Source organism: Hesperophylax consimilis, chromosome 18 (genome assembly GCF_061612785.1).
Source record: "Hesperophylax consimilis isolate HC1 chromosome 18, BYU_Hcon_1.0, whole genome shotgun sequence".
NCBI lineage: Eukaryota > Metazoa > Arthropoda > Insecta > Trichoptera > Limnephilidae > Hesperophylax > Hesperophylax consimilis.
This window is the reverse complement of record NC_142853.1, coordinates 32,280,504-32,304,066: the sequence shown is the minus strand read 5'-3', so window position 1 is coordinate 32,304,066 and position 23,563 is coordinate 32,280,504.

Sequence of the window (23,563 nt, the reverse complement as noted above, 5' to 3'; positions counted from 1 at the left end):
TTTATTTAATTAATTTATTTATTTTGATAATATGTAATAATTTACAGAAAAAAAATTAAAACTATCTCCCTCTGATAAAATATCCGTTCGCTAGAGCGCACTACGCGATCTTGTGTGGGATTCTATTTCTGTACATTGTACATTATTTTTAAAAATATATTATATTGAAGTGAAACTTCTTTAGGCGCGTAATTCGGGGACGGAGTAAAACCGAGTCAGGATCGACACGAAAATGCGGGTACCCCCACCACCGCTCACCGTTCACTGTCCCTCTCTCACCATATGCGCTTGTTGAGGTGGGGGAGCCGCTCACGAACGTTCTCTCTCTTCTCTTCTTTCCTCTCTCTCAGACACCAGCGAACTGCGCCACGCCAAGCATCAGCTGCTTGGTTAGTATACTGCGTCGTGAGTGTAATACGAGTGAAATACGTAATTGATTGTGGTTCATACGGTTTAACAAAAGAAGTTTCACTTCTGTCTTGCGTAGGCTTGACACACCCACTTTTTTTAGTTTTTTTTGAGGATTGAATCTTCCTTTACAGGGACTGACTAAAATGAGTAAACCGCGCTGTCACTTAACCCAAAACCTAATTGGATGGTACCGAGATGTATTTCGTTTATTAGCTGCTGTAAATATCCACAATGTCATCCAATTTCGGAGAAATGCGTATGTATGCGTAAGTGCCACCAAAAATGAATGCTTTGTCATTGACATCGAGTCAATTTACCGAGTTTCAGATCAATCGGATGCCCGTAAGTGGATTAATTTCCATTTCCATGATTATATCTTTGAAATAATGCATTTAAAAAATATATTGATCATCCTAAAAAATAAAATTTTGATATCAAACATGAAAATGTTAACAAAAAAACTTACCAGTACATTTTGACTCGGAACGTCCATAGTTTTGAATTAATTCTAAATTTATAAAACATATTCCTTTTGGTAGGTAATAAGTAATAAAACTGCAATTTCGCTTTTATACCGTTTTAACAATATAAAACTATAAATATTTTTTTAACTTTCAATAAAAAAATGAAAAAATTCTTAATCTTGCACTTCGACAATTTTTCAAAATTTTATCCATGCAATAATGTATAAATATTTGATACAAATTGTGAAGAATAATAATTAATTTGTCCAATGACGAACGTATCACATATCTAGGCATTATAGAAAAAAAAAAACTATATTAATAAATGAGAGGCGTGAAGGTTTGAATGCATCTAACTTTCTGAGAGCATTTTTAAGAAATGAGAGGTGTGAAGGGTTGAATGCATGTAACATTCATTGAGAATTCAATTTAAATCAGCAGTATAGAAAATATTCATCATCAATAGTCTGAACGATTGATCCTGATATCTGGTGTTATGTGTGACGTATATAGTTCAGTGATGTCCATAGATAATTTAAAACACAGCATTTCAGAAAACAACTACTCTCAGTGTACTATCCAAGCGTTTCTGGGAACAACATTGTTCTAGCGCAAAACGGTCATGTTGAACATCGTCTCCTTTTCGCATTCGCTCTCTCTCACACGTAGTAGTCTCATGTGTGCATGCCACATTGAAAACGTACTCGTACAATGGGTAAATGAAATAGTCTCCTTCTCGCATTGGAAGCTCTCTCACACGTAGTGTAGTCTCGTGTGTGCACGGCACATTGAAAACGTACAATGGGTAAATGAAATGTTTTGTATACAACAAAGACAATCAGTTTAATGTCTGCTAATAGCTTTTCTAATCACTCAATTAGCCGAATGTCTCGACCTGATTCTTTAACTTTTCGCTTCAAAGTTTCAAGCAATTAGTGTTAAGTTCACGTAACGGTTGGCTCTCTCATTTAAAGTGCTGTCTAAATATGCGTGAAAATTCGAAATACCAGACCCCTCTAAACTATGAACTTAATCTAGTTTCTTCCACTTGTTCTTATTCGTTATATACTAAAATAAGTTATTTCTACAGCTTTGTCCAGTCTCTGATTTCTCTATCTAAAACAAACTTTAAGACAAAAAAGGAAATAATAATAATGTTTTATCAAAGCAAGTATTTGAAAGTTGTTTTTGGGGACCTAAGAACACTCTTTTCGTAATTTAATTTCGCTTGCGTAATCATTTTTTAACCCTTCAGGCCACGGAAGGAGATAACTAGCCACAAACATCATATTCCATTATAGCCTCTCAAGGACAGATCTGACCGGGGCGTCAATACATTATAAAAGTATTTTTTTCTATAATGATAAATGTTTTCAGAAAGTTACATGCATTCAACCCTTCACGCCTAAAAATGCTCAAGTCGGATAATTTGTGTGTTTTTCACTTCTCAATAAAATCCAAGGTATTGGAATATTTTTGAACGTTATTTGTGAGTATTTCCGCGTATCAATACAATCCTTATATCTTAATGTACCCATAAACTAAAAACTGTTTTTGAAAGGTGATAAAATACACATTCAATTTTATTTTTAGAAATAAATATACAACTTTTTAAATCTAACATAAAAAAAGTTTTAAAAATTGCACACCTTATGTTTTTTCGTTTAAATACTGAACTAAAATTGAGGAGCTGATGTTTTAAAAATCCCCTGTTACTGTAGGTAACGTGCCATGACAAAAAAGACATAGGTTTAATTTGCAACATTGTATTTGATTAGCGAAATCTCTTTTGTGATTAATTTAGCGTGGTTAATTATAAATGAATAATCATACTAGGTTTATAAACAGATATAATTATTTATTATCAAAATGAAATGTGGAAATTTTAATTGACGGTAGTTATTCTCCATTTCATACGTTATTAGATTAATTTGTTAATTAATTAAAGTTTGCTCTAATGCACTCTGCTGTTTGTACCTACTCCTGTCATGTTTGTGGATTCCGTTTATTCTACGTGAAAATAATGCAAATGAAACAATGTTGAAACAAGCGCGGTGGTACTGAAGCATGGCCATTGGAATTATGAATTTGTCACGAGACACCATTGCATACGTTTTACACAAGTAAACTTCACTTTGAAAGCTGGACATTTTTGAAGACATCGAAAAAATAATTTTATTTTCTATTATTTTTTGGGTAAACTAATGTTTAAGACAAGATTTTTTATGTATAGCACAAAGGGTAACAATTATTTTTATAAGCAATAATTATTAGCCTGAAACACTCATCCACATTGAAATATCTCCTGATAAAAGATACATGACGCCAACGGAATAATTTTATTGACGTTATCAACTCTTTGAATAGCCAGTTACTTTCCCACGTTTCTCTTTCCCATCTCCTTCCCCTCCCCAAAACCTCCAGCTGTTATGTATTAGAGAAACTGACGTTTCGGACAGCATTACAGTGTCCATCATCAGGGCATATATGTAATAATTAAACATCTGTTGCCCGAGACGTTGGATAAAGAACGGGGAAGAGTAACACGGCATAATACCCCAAAAATAAATGACTATAACACTTTTGGCCGTTAAAATCTCAAATCATTTATAAAAGAAAAACTTTTAATATAAATTGAACTCTTGTATCGTAATTTATACTATTGAATATCTTGGATTCAATCGGATTGAATTTATAGAAACAATCATAATTATTATGATTGCAAACTATTTCTTGAAATACACTCGGCGTCACAAAAATCGCACATCTTCGAAAATAAGTTTCAAGCATAAGTTCCCCCAAACCAATACATCTAATCGAAACAATATTGATACCAATTGAAACTATTTAACGAAACATTATCAGACAATTCTTTTATTTAAACGAATGGTTCATTCATACAAATTTTCCGAGTACGGGGAGTTATAATTTTTATTCACACGCGCCACAACTTGTGTAATCTTCCTGGGAAGCAAGGAGCAGTTTAAGTCAAACGTAGGTCATCCCGTTGAAATGATATACGTGAATAATTAGCATTAGAAAACAACCCCTTAAAATGGACACCACTGCTGACAAAGCCACTCAAGTTGTGGCACAATCAGGAATGCTCGCTTTATTGTCTCATAAGATTGTGATTGAAAAGCTGCGATTTTTGTGACGCCGAGTGTATTCAAACCTTTTGTGTAGCATTTCAATAAGGTCAATAAATAGTTTGCCCAACAGCGATTTATTGAATCATTTGGAATCTAATTTTGCTCTTTGTGAAAATAACGTCAAGGAATTTATGCAATAAATTGTCATTATTAATAATTGAAATTTATATTTGCTTGAATAGTGACATAGCTTCTACAATTTGTTGTCAGTTGTTTAAATTAATCTAATAATTTTAAAATTATTATAGTTGAATTGTCCGAATCAAAATTACCTCCGCCATCTTTATCAATACTGTAGAAACTAATCCCTATACTTTATAGGTTTGTAATCCCTATATTAACTATACTACTATATGAAGTTCATCTTCTACAGCACGGCTTGTAATAATAAAAGATGGCGGTGATATAAATCGAAACATTTCTATGGTTGAAGCTATCAATATTTTCTACATGGGCAACTCAATTTTGTTATCACTTTTTTATTATTTTTATGTGATACTGCACAAGAGTCCCAACTGTCTTGATAGCCAAAAATTAATTCTGTTAGGTTTGGACTGTTTTCAGAATTGTTTTTGTGTTGAAACCTTTGGAATTTGGCAAATATGTCATAATGTTTACATGTATAAACAAAGACAGATTATTCTAAGAATTGATTGTTGCATTGAAATAGAAAGTGCTAGGCGAAATTTTGGCCACATGAAAAGGAAATATTAAAAATAATTTAAAATATCTACAAAATGCATTCGTTGGCTTTCTTTAAACCGTCAAACATAATTATGATATTTTCAGAATAATAAAAATCTACTCGAATTTAAAGGAAAAATGAGTACCCTACTGACCAACACACCTACACTACAAGGACGATAACCTCAAATGTACTGAACATACCAAATTTAAAAAAATCTTTTGGCTAGAAATACATTTTTCCTTGTTACTAAATTATACAAGGCTCTTCCAAAATGAAATTAAAAACACCATAGAGATAAAAAATGACATCGAAATATGGCTAACTAAACATGAAGATGAGGAAATAATAAGAATTACGAAGTAACGTCAACACAAATTATAGTCAACAAGACAAGAGGAAAACACGATATAACACCCATTTAACAATCTATGGTCTGCTTCGAAATAGAAATACCTAGTGGGGAGAACTGTGAATAACTACTGTCCAACAAACAACTACATATATAACATTTGGGCGAAAAGCTTCCTATACTCTACAACAAAATCCCACTCTCATTCAAAACTCACTACAATATTTTAAAATTTAAATCTCAAATAAAAAAAAACTGGATACAAAACATATGAAGATCATAAATATAAAACATACTGACACCAACTACAGACTGATCCGAAACCACTCAACTGAAAATAAACACCATCATAATATGAGTTTATTTATTACACTGTTATACGTGGTGGAATTATATAGTATTAAAATAGAAAATAAAACATTTTTAAACTTATTTCCACTTGTTTATTTTACCAGTACCGGTTTCGTCCTATTATGGACATCTTCAGGCTGGCAATTGAAATTCTTTTGTTACAGAATTTATACAAAATTAGGTACACAATGTCAAGGTAGGTACATATGTTTGGGTTATTAAATTACAATGGTTCTTTAAGGTTAATATGTCATAAATAAGAAATAATAATATAACAATGGTCACTATAGCAGAATAATTGATAATTTAGTAAATAAAATAATGAATTTTCCTGCATACCACGCAGGACAATCCGGAAGAGAGGAATCAAACTGTATAAAAGAACACCTCCTTAGTTGGGCAAATCAAAAAGTGGGGGGGGGTTATGATCTATTGAACATAATTTTGCATTTACCAGAAAACGAAAATTATTTCCACAAAGATAGAGATGTCAAAACTCTTAAAGTTTGCAACAAAGGATCAGAAGATTACATAATTAAATTACACAACTGTTATTTAAGGTAAATAAGTCATGAATAACAAAATGTTCAATAATCATAAATACATACATCGCAAATTACTTAGAATAAAATGTTACCTCAGAGTCTAATAAGGTAACATTATTCAAATTAATTACAATGGATATATTAATGGCGACTGAGCACCATGTTCCAACTGTTTATTCATGACATATTTACGATCAATTTTCTTCGTTAGGCGATTAATTTCTAGTAATTCTAATCTGTCTAATTTCTGTCCCTTTTCACAAACGTGAAGAACCTTGACATCTCTATCCTTGTCAAAAGTATGTTGGTTCTCTAGCAAATGCAAGGCTACGTTCGATAAATCTCCCTTTCGATTTACCCAACATGCAAAATGCTCCTTTATACGGGTCGATACTGCTCTTCCTGTCTGTCCCACGTAACATGCAGGGCAATTCGAGCAATTCACTTGGTAAATTCCAGAGTTCTCCAATTTATCTCTCTTATCCTTATTGTTTATTAATATCTTACCCAAAGAATTCACGCTACAAAAAGCTGTCTTACACTTCTTGTCACTGTCTATCAATTTCGAAACTTTATTTGATACTTTCCCAAGGTATGGTATTTTACACCATTGTTTTGTTAAAATTTCATTTTCTGGTGTAAGGCCATATGTAATTGAAGTTACAGTGAGTTTTTTATTTTTCTTTTTTATTAAATTATCTATTATTCCGCTATCGTAACCATTATTCACCGCAATAGCTTTGATAACATTCAATTCATTACTGTAATCTATATCATTCAATGGTACATGTAACAGTCTATGGATTAGACAATGGAATATCGACAATTTGTGTGAGATGTGATGTCTCGAAGAGCTGTGGATGATATTGTCCGTCCTCTCTGCGGATAGGCAGAGAGGACGGACCGCCAAACAACTCGATCTTGGCACACATTCCTTGCCTAATGCACATTCCTACATCGTCTCATACATACTCATCATTCTAACATGGCCCAAATAAAGTATCTGATTCACTTGATCGTGCCATATCTTCTTTGGGGGGTCCCCAACTTCATCAACCATTCGCATTTTCGTCATATATTCTCCCTACACTCCTTTCTTCGCTCATTCGCTCTACATGTCCAAACCATGTCCCTTTTTTAATCATACTCATTACGCTTACATCACTCTTGCTGACTCACATCGCCTTGCACTCTTTACGGATATTCACATTTTTTACGCGATCATACACCGTTTTACACAAATACGCCTCAGGGATCTCATTTTTACAGCATTCAGTATACTTTCATCCTTTCTCTGCTTGTTCCATGTTTCACCTACATATATCAGGGTAGGTACCAACACTCCATTGTGGACTGCTAACTTCGCAATTTGGACAATTTTTTGCTAGCGCCAACTGCGTTCAGTAATCCGTTACTGGATCATCTCTCGTAAACATACTGTCAAAATGGACAAACTCATCCTATTCCTCATTCACAACTGTATTGCACACTGTTTTCGTAATCTCTCTTTCAAACACCATTACTTTAGACTTACTTACATTTATCATTAACTCATTCTTTATAGACACTTCGTTCATTCTAGACACGAGAGACTGTAGATCTTTCATACTGTTAGCAATCAGCACCCCATCATCAGCATACAACAGGCAACATACTTTCAGATTACTCAAATTCGCGCCCAATCCCACCTCTTTCAATTCTTGCATACAATTATCCACGTATAAATTGAATAACCACGGTGACATTACGCAGCCTTGTTTAACACCTTTTGTGATATTAAAATTGCAGTCGATGTATCCATTAATAAAATTAATATGGACTTACCACGTTCTGGAGGCAGAACAGTCAAACGATTGGCCTGAAGATGCAGCTCTCTTAATCTGGTCAACTCTCCAATCTCACTGGGCAACTCAATCAGTTCTTCTAAAGCAATGTTTCATACTTAATTATTTTAAAATATTCATACTGCTAAATTTTAATAATATGAAATTCTCATAATTCTCACCAATTCAATATTTATATTATTTTTATTAATAAAACCATTTAGTACACGTTACAAATCCATATTTGTAACGTGTACTAAATGAGATTCCACAATAATTCTACGGTTGCGTTCATCTATTTAAAACTGGGTCATTTTTGTACCGCATAACTTAATCTCGCTTACTCATCACCAGTGGGGCATAGCCTTTGGGAGATTTTGCTTTATAAGGCTGTTAAATTAAACCCAATTACAATATCCTTCAAGTGATGGGGGGCAATCTGAGTGAAAAGCTCCGATTGGATATTACGCGAGCTTTCCAGATTGAAAGCCTTCGATCAGGGAGTTTTTATTACCTGGAGGCATGGCGTTTAAATTCAATTCGGTCTCTTTTTCACGAGGATTAAAAGCACAATCAATAATTATTGTTAATTGTTTGCTGTCAGAACGATGATTGACAGGACTGTGGGATGGTTTGAAGTGTTGACGTAGTAATTGATTGCTTTCATTTTAGGAAGTTTTCAATAATAATTATTTGTCTTTGGTATCGGTGTATTATGTCAATCAATTGTTCGAATCCTTTCGTGGTATTTGATTTTTTATTTATTCGTTTGAGTTATAAACAGTCTTTTGTGTTATTTGGTGTTAGGAGTTTTTTTTTAAATTTGTTATATTCTGTTAATATTTATATGAATATGAACCGTTATGATAAAGTATATCTATTTAAAAGTACTAAAAGCGTTTTTTGAAATACTTCATGGTTTATATTTAAAAGTGGAGTGTGTATCAATGGTTATTCAATTCAAAATGCTGAACAAAAAATGTGGAAATTTTATGAAAAAAAATAATGCTCTGTTACACGTAATATTCGATAGAATTTTATTTTTTGACGATTCTTACAAATTTAGTTAGATTCGTAATAAACAAGCCAATGTCTGTGCATTATCTATAAAACGTGCTAAAGATTTTTCTTAAAAAGACACTACTGACGTGTACCCGACTTTACTGGGGGTTATTCTTAGGAGATAGACAAGTACCATGGTGAGCTTTTCTGTAGGCCATTTTAAGATATACAATTCCGTGGTAAATCATTTTGATGTATATCATGAGGTTTAGCCAGCGTTAGCAATGCAGTTCCCGAAAATATTTTTTCACGACTTGCTTATAAAACATCGTCTTTTTTCTACTTTCTAGTGAAAACCCTATCAAAATTCGCTAACAATTAAGCACCCAAATTGACAAATGCGGATAGTGACTTCATTTTATACTATTTAGAGATTTCAAGATAATTATTATTGGTCTTAGGAATATAAAATATTTCAGGAGATCAGGTAACTTTTAATGGACATCTGAAATGGTACGGTTAACAAAAAATTGTGAATTATCTTATTTAATTATTTATTTATTAACGTACCATGTCCCATTACAATACATTACATATGACACGAAGTTAATACAAGGATATTTTGCTCTCTTGTAACATAAACTAATTGTCACTTTATTTGGACGTCACGTCAACTAGTACCTTAATAATCTTAGGTTGTAGATATCTCTATCTCACTGCGCTCATGTCCGAAAATCCCTTTAAAATAAATTTTGTATGATACTAAGCATACGTCAGACATGTTAGTGTTTACATCTTTTGTCTGTATAGCAAAGAGAAAGAAAAGAGATAACTTGGGGACAAAACTTGATGTGACCCACACTAGGTACATACAGCAGCTTCTCTTTTGGACGCTAGATGCAGAGGCGGATTTGCCCTTAGGCCTATGTAGGCCCGGGCCTAGGGCGGCCAGATATTAGGGGCGGCCAATCGTGACAAAAAAGTCACAGATGATAAAAAGAAATTACTTCCTAAGTACCTAAATATTCTACGTACGAAATAGCGATATGCAAGAGCGTGTTCACACACAGCACACAGCGCGCCCCCACGCCCCGCAGCCGCCCTCACCACACCTATCATGCTCCGTCGCTCGCCCGCTCGCGTATTTCCAATCCCTACCGTGATTCAGTTGCGCTAGTGACTGAACCGCGTTAAATATTGTTATGCATAATAGCGTGTTCACACACAGAGCTATAATATGCGTGGGATGGCGTATTTCAGCTTATCGCTCGCCATACTTTCCAATTTGGAATGTACGGCGAGCGATATGCCAAAATACGCCATCCCATGCATATTATAGCTCTGTGTGAACACGCTCTTAATCACCTTACAAAAGCTATAGTAAATAAATAAATCAGAGATTATAAAATAATACAATAATAAGATGTTATTTATTTATTTATTTATTTAAACGCCCATTGGGCTTTTACATACATTGTTATTAGTGTTATTACATTAACTATGTGACATTGAAAAGTTTACGTACATATATAAATAAAATAGTTATTATATCTGTAGTACATAAATGTTTTACAAATAATACAGAATACCATTATGGAGAACAGTTTTTTTTTTCTTTTTTTACTTACTTAGAAAAATAAATGGATTGAAATATATAAACATTTATGCCAATTATGAACTTTCCACTGATGATAGTGAATAATAAAGTGTGACATTATAAAGGTATTTTCTTTAAAAAATAAATATATATATATATATATATATATTTTTAGTTAAAATCTATGAAAAAAGGGGGGGGGGGTGGAGGAACGTAGGAATAGGATTAAGAAGCAAAGGATTTTTATTTCTTTTTAGCATTGTTCTAAAGTAGCCTACGGAGTTCGGATTTGTGACATCTATGGTCAAAATAGATAAAGCATTGCAATTTGCAATAGCTCCGTGTTAAAATAAACGGCTGGCCAAGAAAATGTTTTAAATAATTACAATAAATGTTTTACGAATGGTAGGAAATGTGGTCCGTTTTTGGACCGAAATCAATCGCAGAAAAATAAAAGTGGTCCGTTGTCCATTTTTCGACCGAAATCTTTCCAGAGGAACAAACCCGCGTAGGGATTGGAAATACGCACCCGCTCGCGAAAGGCGACAGCAGTCAGTGCCGGCAGTGGTCAGGTACGTGTATGTACTGCAATATTAACAAAAATCAAAATATTTTACAGGAAGTGGACGATACCTCACGTAAAAAGTGTTATTTCGAACGAACAAGCCAAGAGGCTTGTTCGTTCTTTTCTCTACTCCAAGAGCTGTATAATTTCTTTGCAGCATCAACTCAGCGTTGGGAACTCCTACAAGCCCATTTCACCGTCAAAATTCTATCAACGACTCGTTGGTCAGCTCGTGCAGATGCATGCAAAAGTTTACGCGAATCGTGGCATGAAATCCATAAAGCGTTAGTCTCGATCGAAAATGACACAGAACAGAAGAAAGCCGTTATATGTGAAGCAAGAGGTATTCGTTTAAAACTGGAACGCTTTGAAACGGCCATCATGACTGTGTTTTGGGGATTTTTACTGAATCGTATTAACGCCACAAGTAAAAAAACTTCAGAGTGTGGAAATTGACATCACCATTGTCATAGAACTGTATGAGGTACTTATACATTTTATTGGCGAAATGCGAGATAATTTTGATGATTTCGAAAACCAAGCCAAAAAACTGTCCTTTTTACAGGAATATGAAAGAGATTTTCGACGCAATCGAAAGCCTAAGCTACTTCCTGGCGAGAATAATACAGGTGAAGAGATGCAACAAAAAAACGTCCGCGAAAATTTCAGAATCGCTACTTTTTTAGTAATAATCGATTCCTTATCAGCAGAACTAAAAAAACGACTGGGTGCTTACAAATCACTTTATAATAAATTTAATTTAATAACTAAATTTAATTTAATAACTCAATTGACAAAACTAAGCCCGTCTGAAGTCGAAGAAAAGGCAAAATCATTGCAAATGATTTATTCTAGTGATTTAGAAGCCCATTTTTCAGAAGAATGTCTCCATTTTCGTGCTCACTGCAGTGTGAAAAATAAGGATCGAAACAATGCTGTCAGTTTGTTAAAATGGTTAGGAACTGAAGATCTTCAAACCATTTATCCAAACGTGGATATTGCTCTTCGAATGTGTGTGTTTACTCCCGCCAGTAACTGTTCTGGAGAACGATCATGTTCTTGTTTACGACGTGTAAAAAAATATTTACGCACAACAATGGCGGAGCAAAGGCTGAACGATCTTGCTTTGCTTAACATAGAAGCAGATTTTTTAAGGAAATTGGATTGCGAAGATCTAATTAATGATTTTGCTGCACTTAAGTGCAGACGAGAATTGTAACTGCCAGATTTTTGTTTTGAGTTCAGTTTTTTTTTAATGTTAGTTAATGCTTTACGTAAATTTTTTTACCAACGTTTTAATTTGTATTTTAAGTTTAGTTATTATATTCGAATATGTACCTTAAGTTGATTTTTATAATAGGTGCTGATTTCTTTTATTTGTTTGGAGACTTAATAATAACTTTTTATCCAGCCCGTATCTGGCAACCCTAATTGTAACTGTGAAACACTTATATATTATTGTATGAGAATAAACCTGAAACTGTTTTAAATGTTTTATTCAAATCCTTGAAACCTTAGAAAGTATTACAAACTAGCAGCTATTATAGTTAACTAAATTTCTGAATCGATTTCAATAAAAGTTGTCAATGAACTAAATTCATTATGTAGTCTATAGTCTATATCAGGGGTCTCCAAACAACGGCCCGCCAATGTCATCAATCCGCCCTGCGACAATCGACAATTACCTATACAGTAATTGAACTAGCGAATTTAGCAAGCGTATTTTTTTACATTAATTCCACACAGGAGGCTTTGAGGAAAATATTTTCCCTCACGACCTATGTCATCTTAGGTGATGCTGTGTGGAGGGTCTTTTTAAGGAAGGGAAGGATAGGAAGTTCTGAAAAGGAAAATGTATGAGGGGTGGGTGGGTAGGAATCTGGGGATTAGTGTGTCCAGGAGTGACATACGTATGAATACATCCCTCCAACTGCGGTGCAAAGCGATGGGTCAAGATAGTCCGGCTGGAAAGGTCAAAAGGCCTCCCTCACCCAGTCTCTCTCGATCCGGCCCGCCACGCAGCAGGTGGGCAGACGTATCCACCGCCAAGACCTGGACAAATCTCACCCCATGAACCATGAATGATAATGGCAGGAAAATTAAAACGGTTTTGACCCTAGGAACTTACTGAAAAGTTTGGATACTCCTGGTCAATATGATGGGTACTGAGAAAGGGGTGGCTACATGGTCTGGGGCCTAGGGCGGCCAAGACTGTAAATCCGCCTCTGGCTAGATGGCACTGGAACTTGCTATTACCGTACGAATATGCATGAATATTAAAAATAAATTAATAATCGGGTTGTTTGTTAAATATTTTTTTTGTATGAATACTATTGCAGCATATTTTGGGAGGTCATTGACCAAAATACCTCTGTAGACGAGCCGCCACTGTATCTAAGTGCTGCATTTTGCAGAATACGCGTTTAATATATCTTTGTATTTCATATCGTCTGAGAAGTTCCGATAACCAAAAAAACTTCTGTGTTGTGTTGTCTGTGCTGTGTTATTGTGCGATTTCTTCTAAACTACACAATTTGTTTTGATAGGGTTTTACTATCAGTTCAGAAAATTTCTTCCGGAAGATTAATATATATTAAACATACCTATTATATTTCTAGAAAGTAGAGAAAAGTCGATGTTTTTTAAACAAGTTGAAAAAAAAAATTTCGGGCACAATATTCACAACCTCAAAACCTTACTCCAAATAATTCACAACCCAGAGCTACGCCGCGCCGGTTACACGTCAGCTTGTATTTTGTACAATTTTTTTTTTAAAAACAATAAACACTTTTTAATAAAAAAGAATCTCAAAACCAAAGGATTAATGGATATAAATATATATTATAATGAAAAAAATATACTCTTAAATTTAAACGGACAATACGTATAAGTTGTTTTGTTCATTATTAATGTTAAAATTGTAGAGCCCCACCACGTTTAATGAACTGTTTTATTTTGAGATTGAATTTCACCAAAATAAGAATGAAATTTGCGAGAGGCATAATGCTTTGTCTAACCACATAATTGGCACTATTAGATAGCACCTCAAAACGTTTAATGAAAAACATTAAGTTCTTCATAGACATAGCTTTTTGCTTCCAAGCTCATTTTTCAGAAAAGTTTTTTTGGAATAGCAAAATTAAGAATTCACTTTACAACGAACTTCTTTTCCGGAAATTAAATTTTAATTATCGTTTTTTAACATTCCAAAAACGTTTTTCACTGTCCAAGACCGACCTACATTAAAAAACATAATCATTTCACAGAAAAAAAGAGAATTAATATTTTTCAGAGATTTCATTATTTTGCTTATATTTTGTAATTTTGAAAAAATAATCTCCTTATTCAAAGAATTTACAAGGGAAGCGGTGGAAGTGTAGTATCTGGTTTAATTAAGTTGGCGTATGTCGGCTGCTGCAGGGAACGGCGATATAAATATGCTAATTTAATCAAATGGCAATGATAGGCACAAAGGAGGCCTGGATACTTATAGAATATTTTAAGCGATTTTGATTTCTGACAAGATAGATCAGTGTTTTTTATTAGCAATATTACATTATTAAAGTTCCTCAACAGCCCCATTATCCTTTTACTCTTCAATTATATTTTTCCAGTTCTTGTCAACTAGTGGTTTTAGAGAGAAGTACCTATCCTAATTACTCTTGTTTAGTATTGAAACAGTTTTGGATAATATCTACCATTTTTCACATCATATGCCTACTGTCATACCTACTATCCATTTCTTTCCGTAAAAACAGCCTTACCCACATTTGAAAATAAGAAGATTTTTGGTGCACTGTAAATTGTCGCAAGTACAGCATTCGAATTCGTGTCGTGTAGCAAGAAGGTGCAATCGTAGTGTCCTCGTTATATTATTCAGATGCTTTGTGCTAAATATCAAAATCATATTAAAGATTATTTCGTTTCGGAGGAAATTTCACCCCGTGAACAGTGCAAGTTCGTCGACAGCCCTATTGCCGGGATTTTGGGGAATTCAAGAGAGGCTGTTCCTTCATTCCACTTTTTACCGTGATTTATTCAAAACCAATTGAATGAGCTCTTCATTGTCGTATTTATTATGGATTTGATTTACGGTTCATTTACGTGTAATAGAACACGTTACAACCCCTTTTCGACTTTCAACAGCATTTTACTGTATGTTATGTATGTTCACGCATACATATGGTGGTATATATGGGGTGTATATTCGCAATTGTCCTACCTAATTGTGTTACCATGACCGCACTTATTGTTGAAAGAGGAAGCAAATGCCAAAAAACCATCTTTTAAACTCTCAGTTTGCTCAGCGTAAATTAATAACTTAGACAGGAAGGATTGATTTGTGATATAAAGGAGACCGCAGAATAAAATTTGTGAATTAATTTTTTTTAAAATTATTTTTACTAGTGAGGCATCCACCCCTAACTGCAACGGGTGAGTCCTTTATTCATACATTGCAATCTGGGCTTATCTTACGTTCCAGAAGCCCAGTTTAAAAAAACTGAGGAATACTGCTTATTAATTTATTAATTAACGCCCCTTTTCGGGGCTTTTATTTATTGTACATAACTGAATTGCTTCATTAACAACATTTTATATTTGTTTAAAGATAAATTGTAGATGTCCAATGACTTGATATAATTGTTTCCCTCCTTTGTATTCTGGGCAAAGTAGAAAACATATGGTAGTTAGTCTCAGAATTTCTGCAATGAAATAAATCCTGACTTCTAGTAGTTAACGTTGTGGAATCCGGAAGCTTATCAATTCTAGCAATACCGGACTATCAACTAAATCATTAAGAATTTTATATAGAAATACCAAGTCAGTGAAAATTTTTCTGTCTGACAATTTTAGCAAATTCATATAATTTAACATAGTTTTGTAGTTCAACATAATTGCTGGAATACCCATTTTAAAATTAATAAAACGTAAGAATTTTAAACGAATTTGAATTTGAATTTGAAATTATTAAAACGTAAGAGTTTTTATTATTCTCCTGACGAACGTAAGAATTTGTTTTGTATTCTTTCAACAGCTTGTACATGTATATTAGAATGTGGGTTCCAGACAGGAGAATTGTACTTAAGTTGACTTCTTACATAGGCAAAATATAATAATTTAATACACTTTATATTGTTAGAATTTCTGGTTAGCGAATTTGGTTTAGCGAATGCGCAGTAAATAATTGTCCCATATAATATAATTTAGTTCACGTAATTTTGGGACTGGTCCTTCGAGTGTGTTGCAAAGGGCCTAACCCGGCAGCACCTTGTTACACCAACGTATGCAGTGGAATCTCAATTTTGCGACACCCATGTACATGTGGTGATATTAAAATAAATATTTACTAGCTTAGGTGTACCCGGCGTTACTCGACTTTTATCTACTTTCTATAAATATAATATGCATGTTTTATATATGTAAACCTTCTGGAAGAAATTTTCCAAATGATAGTGAAAACCCTCTCAAAATCCGTTGGGTAGTTTAGAAGAACTAAGCGCACAAACAGGCAGACTCGGATCGTGACTTTATTTTATACTATTTAGAGATTTTACTGTCCTGAAATAATTATTTAAATTAGTTTTATATTTAAAATTGTTTTTCCATTATTATTTTAGAGTCTTCCACTTTACTAAAACAATTGACTCTTCAAAAATATCCTCAAAAACTGTTAAATTTTGAAAATTTTTCAATTCGTCATTCAGAAACTACGTTTCCAAAGAAATATACAAATGAAAACCGTTAATTAACATTCGAAAAGTAAATCCTAAGAATGTAAAATTAATTCTACATTTCAGATGAAACCACAAAATGCTGCCAAATTAAAATAACATAATTGAATTTTTTCTTTAGTTTTTACGATTTTAAATTGTAAAATCCTAATACATTATTAGCTCGCGGGTCGGATTAAAATAAGCAGTGGCCCAGATTTGGTCCGCGAGACGCAATTTGCTAAGCCCTGCCTTATAATACTTATTGCTCTGTTAACTAGTGAAACCCAAGAACCCAAAGAGAAACTGCTTATTTTTAAAGTTAATTTTAGTAACTTACTTAAGCTACATTTTAATGTGAATTCCGCATAAGAGTACCAACTGCTCCCGTCCGCATCCCAATGTTTTGTTATGAGGCTGAAGGTAATGGGGAGGGGAAGGAGACGAGGAAGAAGAAGGTGGCAGAGTACCTGGATATTCAGATCTGGTCACCAAGTAAGTCTAAAGCCATTTCAAGCAAAGTTTCAATTCTGAATGGTGGAGTTACACCATGGCGATACTGAGAGTATCTTCCAGTCAGGAGCGTGCCGCAAATATGCTATATGTTTTATTTTTATTTTTTATTTAATACATGTTACATTGTTTTGAAATTTACATAAAGTAGATATAATGAATCACCATACTAGGCGGCTGCCTGTTTCATGGTGAACAATTGAGTGTAATTACTTTGCATGAAATATGAAATCTAGTGTAAACATATGAAATCAGTAACTATAGATGAAGCTAAAATTTTGGAAAAATTGTAATAAAAAGTAGAAGATAGAAATTAGAAAGGAGAAAGAAGTAAATTAGCATTAGATTGTAAAAATGTACATAATTATATATATAATTTTTAATATGTGTGCATGCAAGCACACATGTGTATATAGCAGCAGACATACCTATTTACATATAGCAACACATGTATACATACACCCATATGACGCATCCTCACGCATATAAACAATATATACACCTCTATCTGAGTACTTGGAATAGGCTACTAACACTATAACAATCACACATCAAAAAATCCCCGAGCGCTTTCCTGAAACTGTCGTATTTGGCTATTGATTTTATTTCTAACGTTAAATTATTGAATATTTTTGGAGCAAGAAAGTTAAGACAATTGTCTTTGTGCCATTGAGGTTTTTATTGGGGGAATAGTATAATTGGATTTGTTGGAATATCTTGTATTATCGGTCGATTCAAAAATATTTTTTTGTTATTTTAAAAGAATAAATTTTGAAATTATACATAATAATCGAATAAAATTTATTAGCTCGTGCCAGGATTTGAACCCGCGACCTCCAGATCACTAGTCAAAAGCCTTACCCCTCGACCACGTAGGCCGTCAAAATCTAAGCTTAATCCACATAATTTGTGCTTCAAATCTAAAAACAAAAACCACGATTCAATGATTTTTGGAAAATTTAACAATCTCCACAAATTCAAACTTCTAAATTATGTCAATCTGAACAATTGCAAAAACTTCTATTGGGAAAATTAAATATACATGCGCATGCATGGGAAAGCCAGATGCGATGTTGCTGGATTTAAAAAGTAGAGTTAGATATTTTTTTTTAGCACCAACTCGAATCTAAACTTTTACAGTCTTTATACAATGTATAACAAAAACACCGTTGAAAAGTTAGGCTCTTAATGCTTAAGTTAATTTTAAAATTCAAATAATTTGTGCTTCAAATCTGAAAACAAAAACCATAATCCAACGATTTTATGAAAATTTATCAATCTCCACAAAGCCTAAATTCTAAATGATGTAACTCAAAGTTACGATAACTTTAAAGTATAAAGTTAGGTTAAAAAGTTGATTAAAAAGCGCTGTGAAATAAAGAAGGGCGGGTTTCGAAAACCAGAATAACTCTGTCGAGCCCGCGAACCCTTATTTAAATTTGGAACACTAATCTAATAAAACTCGAAAGATGGATGGCGCGATGGGGCCTAATACCCCTCAACCCGCTAATTTAACCCATGGAATGCCACAATACTAGTATTAGTATACCTAGTACTCCTTGGTACTAGTATTAGTACACCTTGGCTTGCTAGGGTTAAATGCTAACCACTTTTTTAAATAACTTTTTTTGTTTTCTTACATTGTATTTTTGTAAATTTTACTGACTAACTATATAAATTTTGTTGAATTTGTGTTATTTCACAATTTATTCATTTAAAATAATAAAAAGTATATTTGCAGCATGTTGCTAAATGGAAGATACTCTCAGTATCGCCCTGGTGTAAGACTGCCATTTAGAATTGAAATGTTGCTTGAAATGGCTTTGGCCATGTTTGGTGACTAGATCTGAATAGTCAGGTACTTCCACACCTTCCTCCTCACCATCTCCTTCCCCTCTCCACAACTTTCAGCCTCACAATATACCACAATTCGGGATGCCATAGTCGCACTGGCTCCAGACAGTCGGGAGCAGTTGGGTCTCTTGTGTTGCTTAAAATTTAAAAAATATCTACAAAGAAATGTTTTTTTCCTCAAAGTTATAAAAAAAAGTATGATGAAGTATCATGAAAATATTTACGAATTGTATTATATTTTCCATAGAGCTAAATAAGTGATCTTTACAATATAAATTAAATGATATGCGACTTTCCTGGAAATTAATACATTACTAAGGCTTTTTTCATATTTCCAAAATATTTTTCCACTTAACAAAATAATAATTCAAAGATAAAACATATTTTTCTAAAATAATAGTCTTCTTATATCCTAGTATGAGCTCCCCCATAGATGGCAGTAGATTTAGTCTATTAGGTTAAGGTCGGGGTCCATATTATTAAACCGCCTGTTAATTGAGATATCCCAGCTCATTGTCAAACTATCACATTAAAATTCCAAGTGTTTTATTGAAGCCGGAGTTTTATTTAATAAGAGAGTTAGTGAGAAACCCCGGAGATTCAACTTATGCTTTGTTTCATTGCCAGGCGATAAAAATATTTATTTTATAAATGCAATTATGTTACAAAATATAATAAAACCGGGGCAAGTACGGTGAACTACTGGCGAATCCATGGTAGATTCGTTGGCACACTAAGGAATAATCGTAAGAAATCCATGGTGAATTTCTTGGCACACTAAAGGTTAAGATTGCTCTAAAGTGTTGCCATACATCAAACAAATTTTTCGGTGATAAAATAATGTTATGCGTAGGTGGGTACCTACGTATTCCCCCGCGGACACTTAAATTTTCAACGCTGTTTTTTGTTTTAATTCTCGTTAAACTTGTACGGCTTGGGGGAGTTGTAATGTCATAATTTATTTCTTAAGATTTAAAAAATAAGAATTGCTTCATATGCAAGTCACGCGTCTTGTATGAAAACGAAAAATAGAGAAAAAACTAGAATGATGACGTTACAAACGACCTCTTTCTGTGACAACCATATTAATAAATGTGTAGGATCTTGGTAGTGTGTTAATGTTTACATACCGCAGTATAACAGGTTGATATTTCGATTGAAGTTTCGTAAGTCTGATTGTTGATTCAGCTTTTTTTACTCGTGCGGTCTGATTAATGTTTAAATATACGTACCACAAAACCATTAAGTTCAAAAGATACTTTTTGCATAATTTTGTTGTTAAAGCCCCGCAGTAAGCCTTTAAAGATGGTTTGAAAGAGAGATATGTAAAAACTAATGTTAGAGGGAGCGCGCTAATATTAAAAAAAAAACGATTATAATTAAGCGAAAATGTTGAAAATATTTAATAAAACACGACTCGTTTGAAATAGAACAAAAATCTCTCTAAATTTTTTTTAGTGGCATTTAAAGATACACTGTGATTTTTTTCATACCTGTAACATATTAAATAACAGAAGAAAACGCGTTTTTAATAATTATCGGAGCTTACTCTGCGATTTTTTTATCGATGGAATTTCATACAATTATCGTTTTCGCATAGCAAATGTATGGATATTATCCTAAAAATACATTTAATAAAAAAAATTTAAAACTTAAAGTGGTAAGTCTTGTCAAACGTCAAACAGTATTTTGTCTTGCTTACTACGCCTACTTATTTTTACTAGCAAGAGAAGGCCAAGAAATGTACACAATAATTGAATTTGTCATCAATAAAAAATTAAACCCCGTCTCAACTGGCTTCGATTTTCAGCTAAGACCGTTACCTTTTTTCGTGTGTCTTGTTCTGTTAGCATTATCTTAGTATTATCCTCTGATATATTACATTGATAGACTTTTAAGTCAATAGGTGTCCCATATAAATAAAAATAAAGATTCAATCTAGGTTACAAACCAATTTTATAGAAATTTGTAATCGTTCAAAAAGATAGCTGCCAAAAATTTGAGAAAATATTGTTTAGTCTGAATTTATTGTAATAAGGTCGCAATGGCCGAATGGTTAGAGGCATTGTCATTGTTAGACAGATTATGGATTCAATTCCCAGTTGAGACAGTTATCTTATTATATTTGTGTCTTTTCATGTTTCGTTTTGATTTATTAGTATTATCTTCTTTTTCAATAAAAATACAAAGTTTTCAACAAATTAATTATTTTTCTTTTCTTCAGCTTCCTTGCTCTTTAAATCTCACTTCATCATGTACACTGTACAAAGCAAACATTTCCCATGCAAACACTCGCTAGGAAACGAGATGAAATGAAAACTCATGTTAGAGTACTTCGAAAGAAAAAAGAAGACGTTCTGTTTGCTGATAAACACACGGCTAAGTGGCTCGCCCGCTCAAGAGGAAACTCTATTAAGAAAAATAAGCATACAAAGATGGAGATGTACAGGTTATATAGGGGAAAAATATAATTATACCCACAGTAATACCACTATATTTCCTTTGTTCACATTTAAAGATGAATTAATAGAGTGAAGATACGATACTGAGACAAGTGCCTGGTTTCACTGAGCTAGGTCCAGTGAACCAGCGATGGGTCATGAATCATTTTATTAAGAGCGAGAGCCACGGTACCAGTTCAATATTTTCCTACGGCTTGAAGAGTCGAATCAATTGAACGATGGCTCAATTGAACGGGAGCCGTGAGCTCCGAGCGTATGAGCCATGAGAATTCTGTACGGCTCCCCCGCTACATCTCCCCCGCTACGTCTCCCCCTGCATGGCTTCCAGCTCCCAGTGAATGAATGATCGAGCGACCCTTGTTACCGGTACGCCGATATAATAAGATGCTAGGTATAGTTGGTATGTGTAGTTTATATCCAAGTCTATGAGAATGTAATAACAATTAACAGTATTTTCCGACTTCATGTCCGGGTTAAATCTTCCCCACAAGAAAAACTAAACCCTTCCACACACTTTTTCACAAATGATCATCTAGCCAATCCACATTATGCAAGTTATATAAGCATGATAAATACAAAACAATACAAGAATAACACGTGAACTCACCAAAGATCAAATGGGAAAATAATTCACCGATTCCAGATATTTTCAAATCAGAGGGTTCGGCTTGGTAGAACTCCTAACTGGACCCATAAATCCTACTGATCCCTCAATATAAATATTTAAAAAATCTTTCGTAATCCTATACGTATTTAAAATGACTGATTTTTTAATTTTTATATATAAATTCTTTGACAGATCAAATACGCCTAAATTTTGAATGAGAGAGCTAGGTATAATGCCAGTAGCCGAAATAACAAATGGCAATATTTTTATAGTGTGAGAATGCCAAATTCAAACAATTTTATAATTATTACTGTTATTTTTCTAAAATATCTCCTGATAAAAGCTAGGCTCAATTTAAAGGATAACCGTTAAATATCTCCGTGGTACGGCTTACCGGGAGTCGTATCAATACGGCTCGTCAAAAAGAACCAGCCCAATTGTGCGGCTCGTTAATGAACGACTCATCGCTATAGTGAAAACTCTTTAGCGGCCCGTTCATATAAATATTATTTGAATAACTATCCTTTTCATAAGCGCTGATACATTTTTGGTTCGATTATTATGAATAAAAGGTGTATTGTATTTTTTGTATTGTCATATATATTTAGAGTTCTGCAAGTAAAATAAAAAAACGAAGGGGGACAGAATTAATATATCATACTAGAATTGGATTCCTGTGATTACTTATTAAAGCAATCCATCTCGAAATGTTACATTCGGAATCGGACCGCCAACAATAACACCCCTTAGGCAGATGGCGATACGGTTGAAATTCCTGCTTTTCACTGGCCACCTGTTTTCTTATAATATGTAAAAAAAACATCGGCCAAACTGCATGTTTTTATTATACTCTAAAAATACACACATTGGAAGACAGGCGTAAAATAAACGACTTAACATTTTTATTCAAAATTCTAAACTCTAAATTCAACTGTTGCGAACTTCTGCAACTCATAAACTTACGAATACCTACAATAAGAACACGACAAAATACACTATTCCACTGCAACACACATAAGCGCAATTACACTGCGAACTCCCCAATACAACGGTTTCACACTATGGGAAACCAATACTTAGGTGATGTCGATATATTTAATATTAACATTGCGAATTTTGTGGATCACGTAAAAGATTTATTTCAACACTATTCCTGAATGGAAGTTGTATTTTTGTAAACCAGTCAAATCGCTTAATTTTTTAAATTTATGTTCTTGTTTTTTTTTATTTTTGTTTCTTACATATATTGTATTTTTTATTTATTTTTTCTTTCTCATGTTTCAAAATTGTCTGTCATCAAAATTGCACCACCTACATGTAAAAGCCCTCTGGGCGTTAAATAAATAAATACATAAAATAAACAATCTAAAGAACTTAATTAAGAATAAAACCATATCCGAAAAGGGGTTCTAGTAAAGTGTTTTCTCCTTCGTAACGTCTGTATCTTAATTATAATTCGTAATTACAAG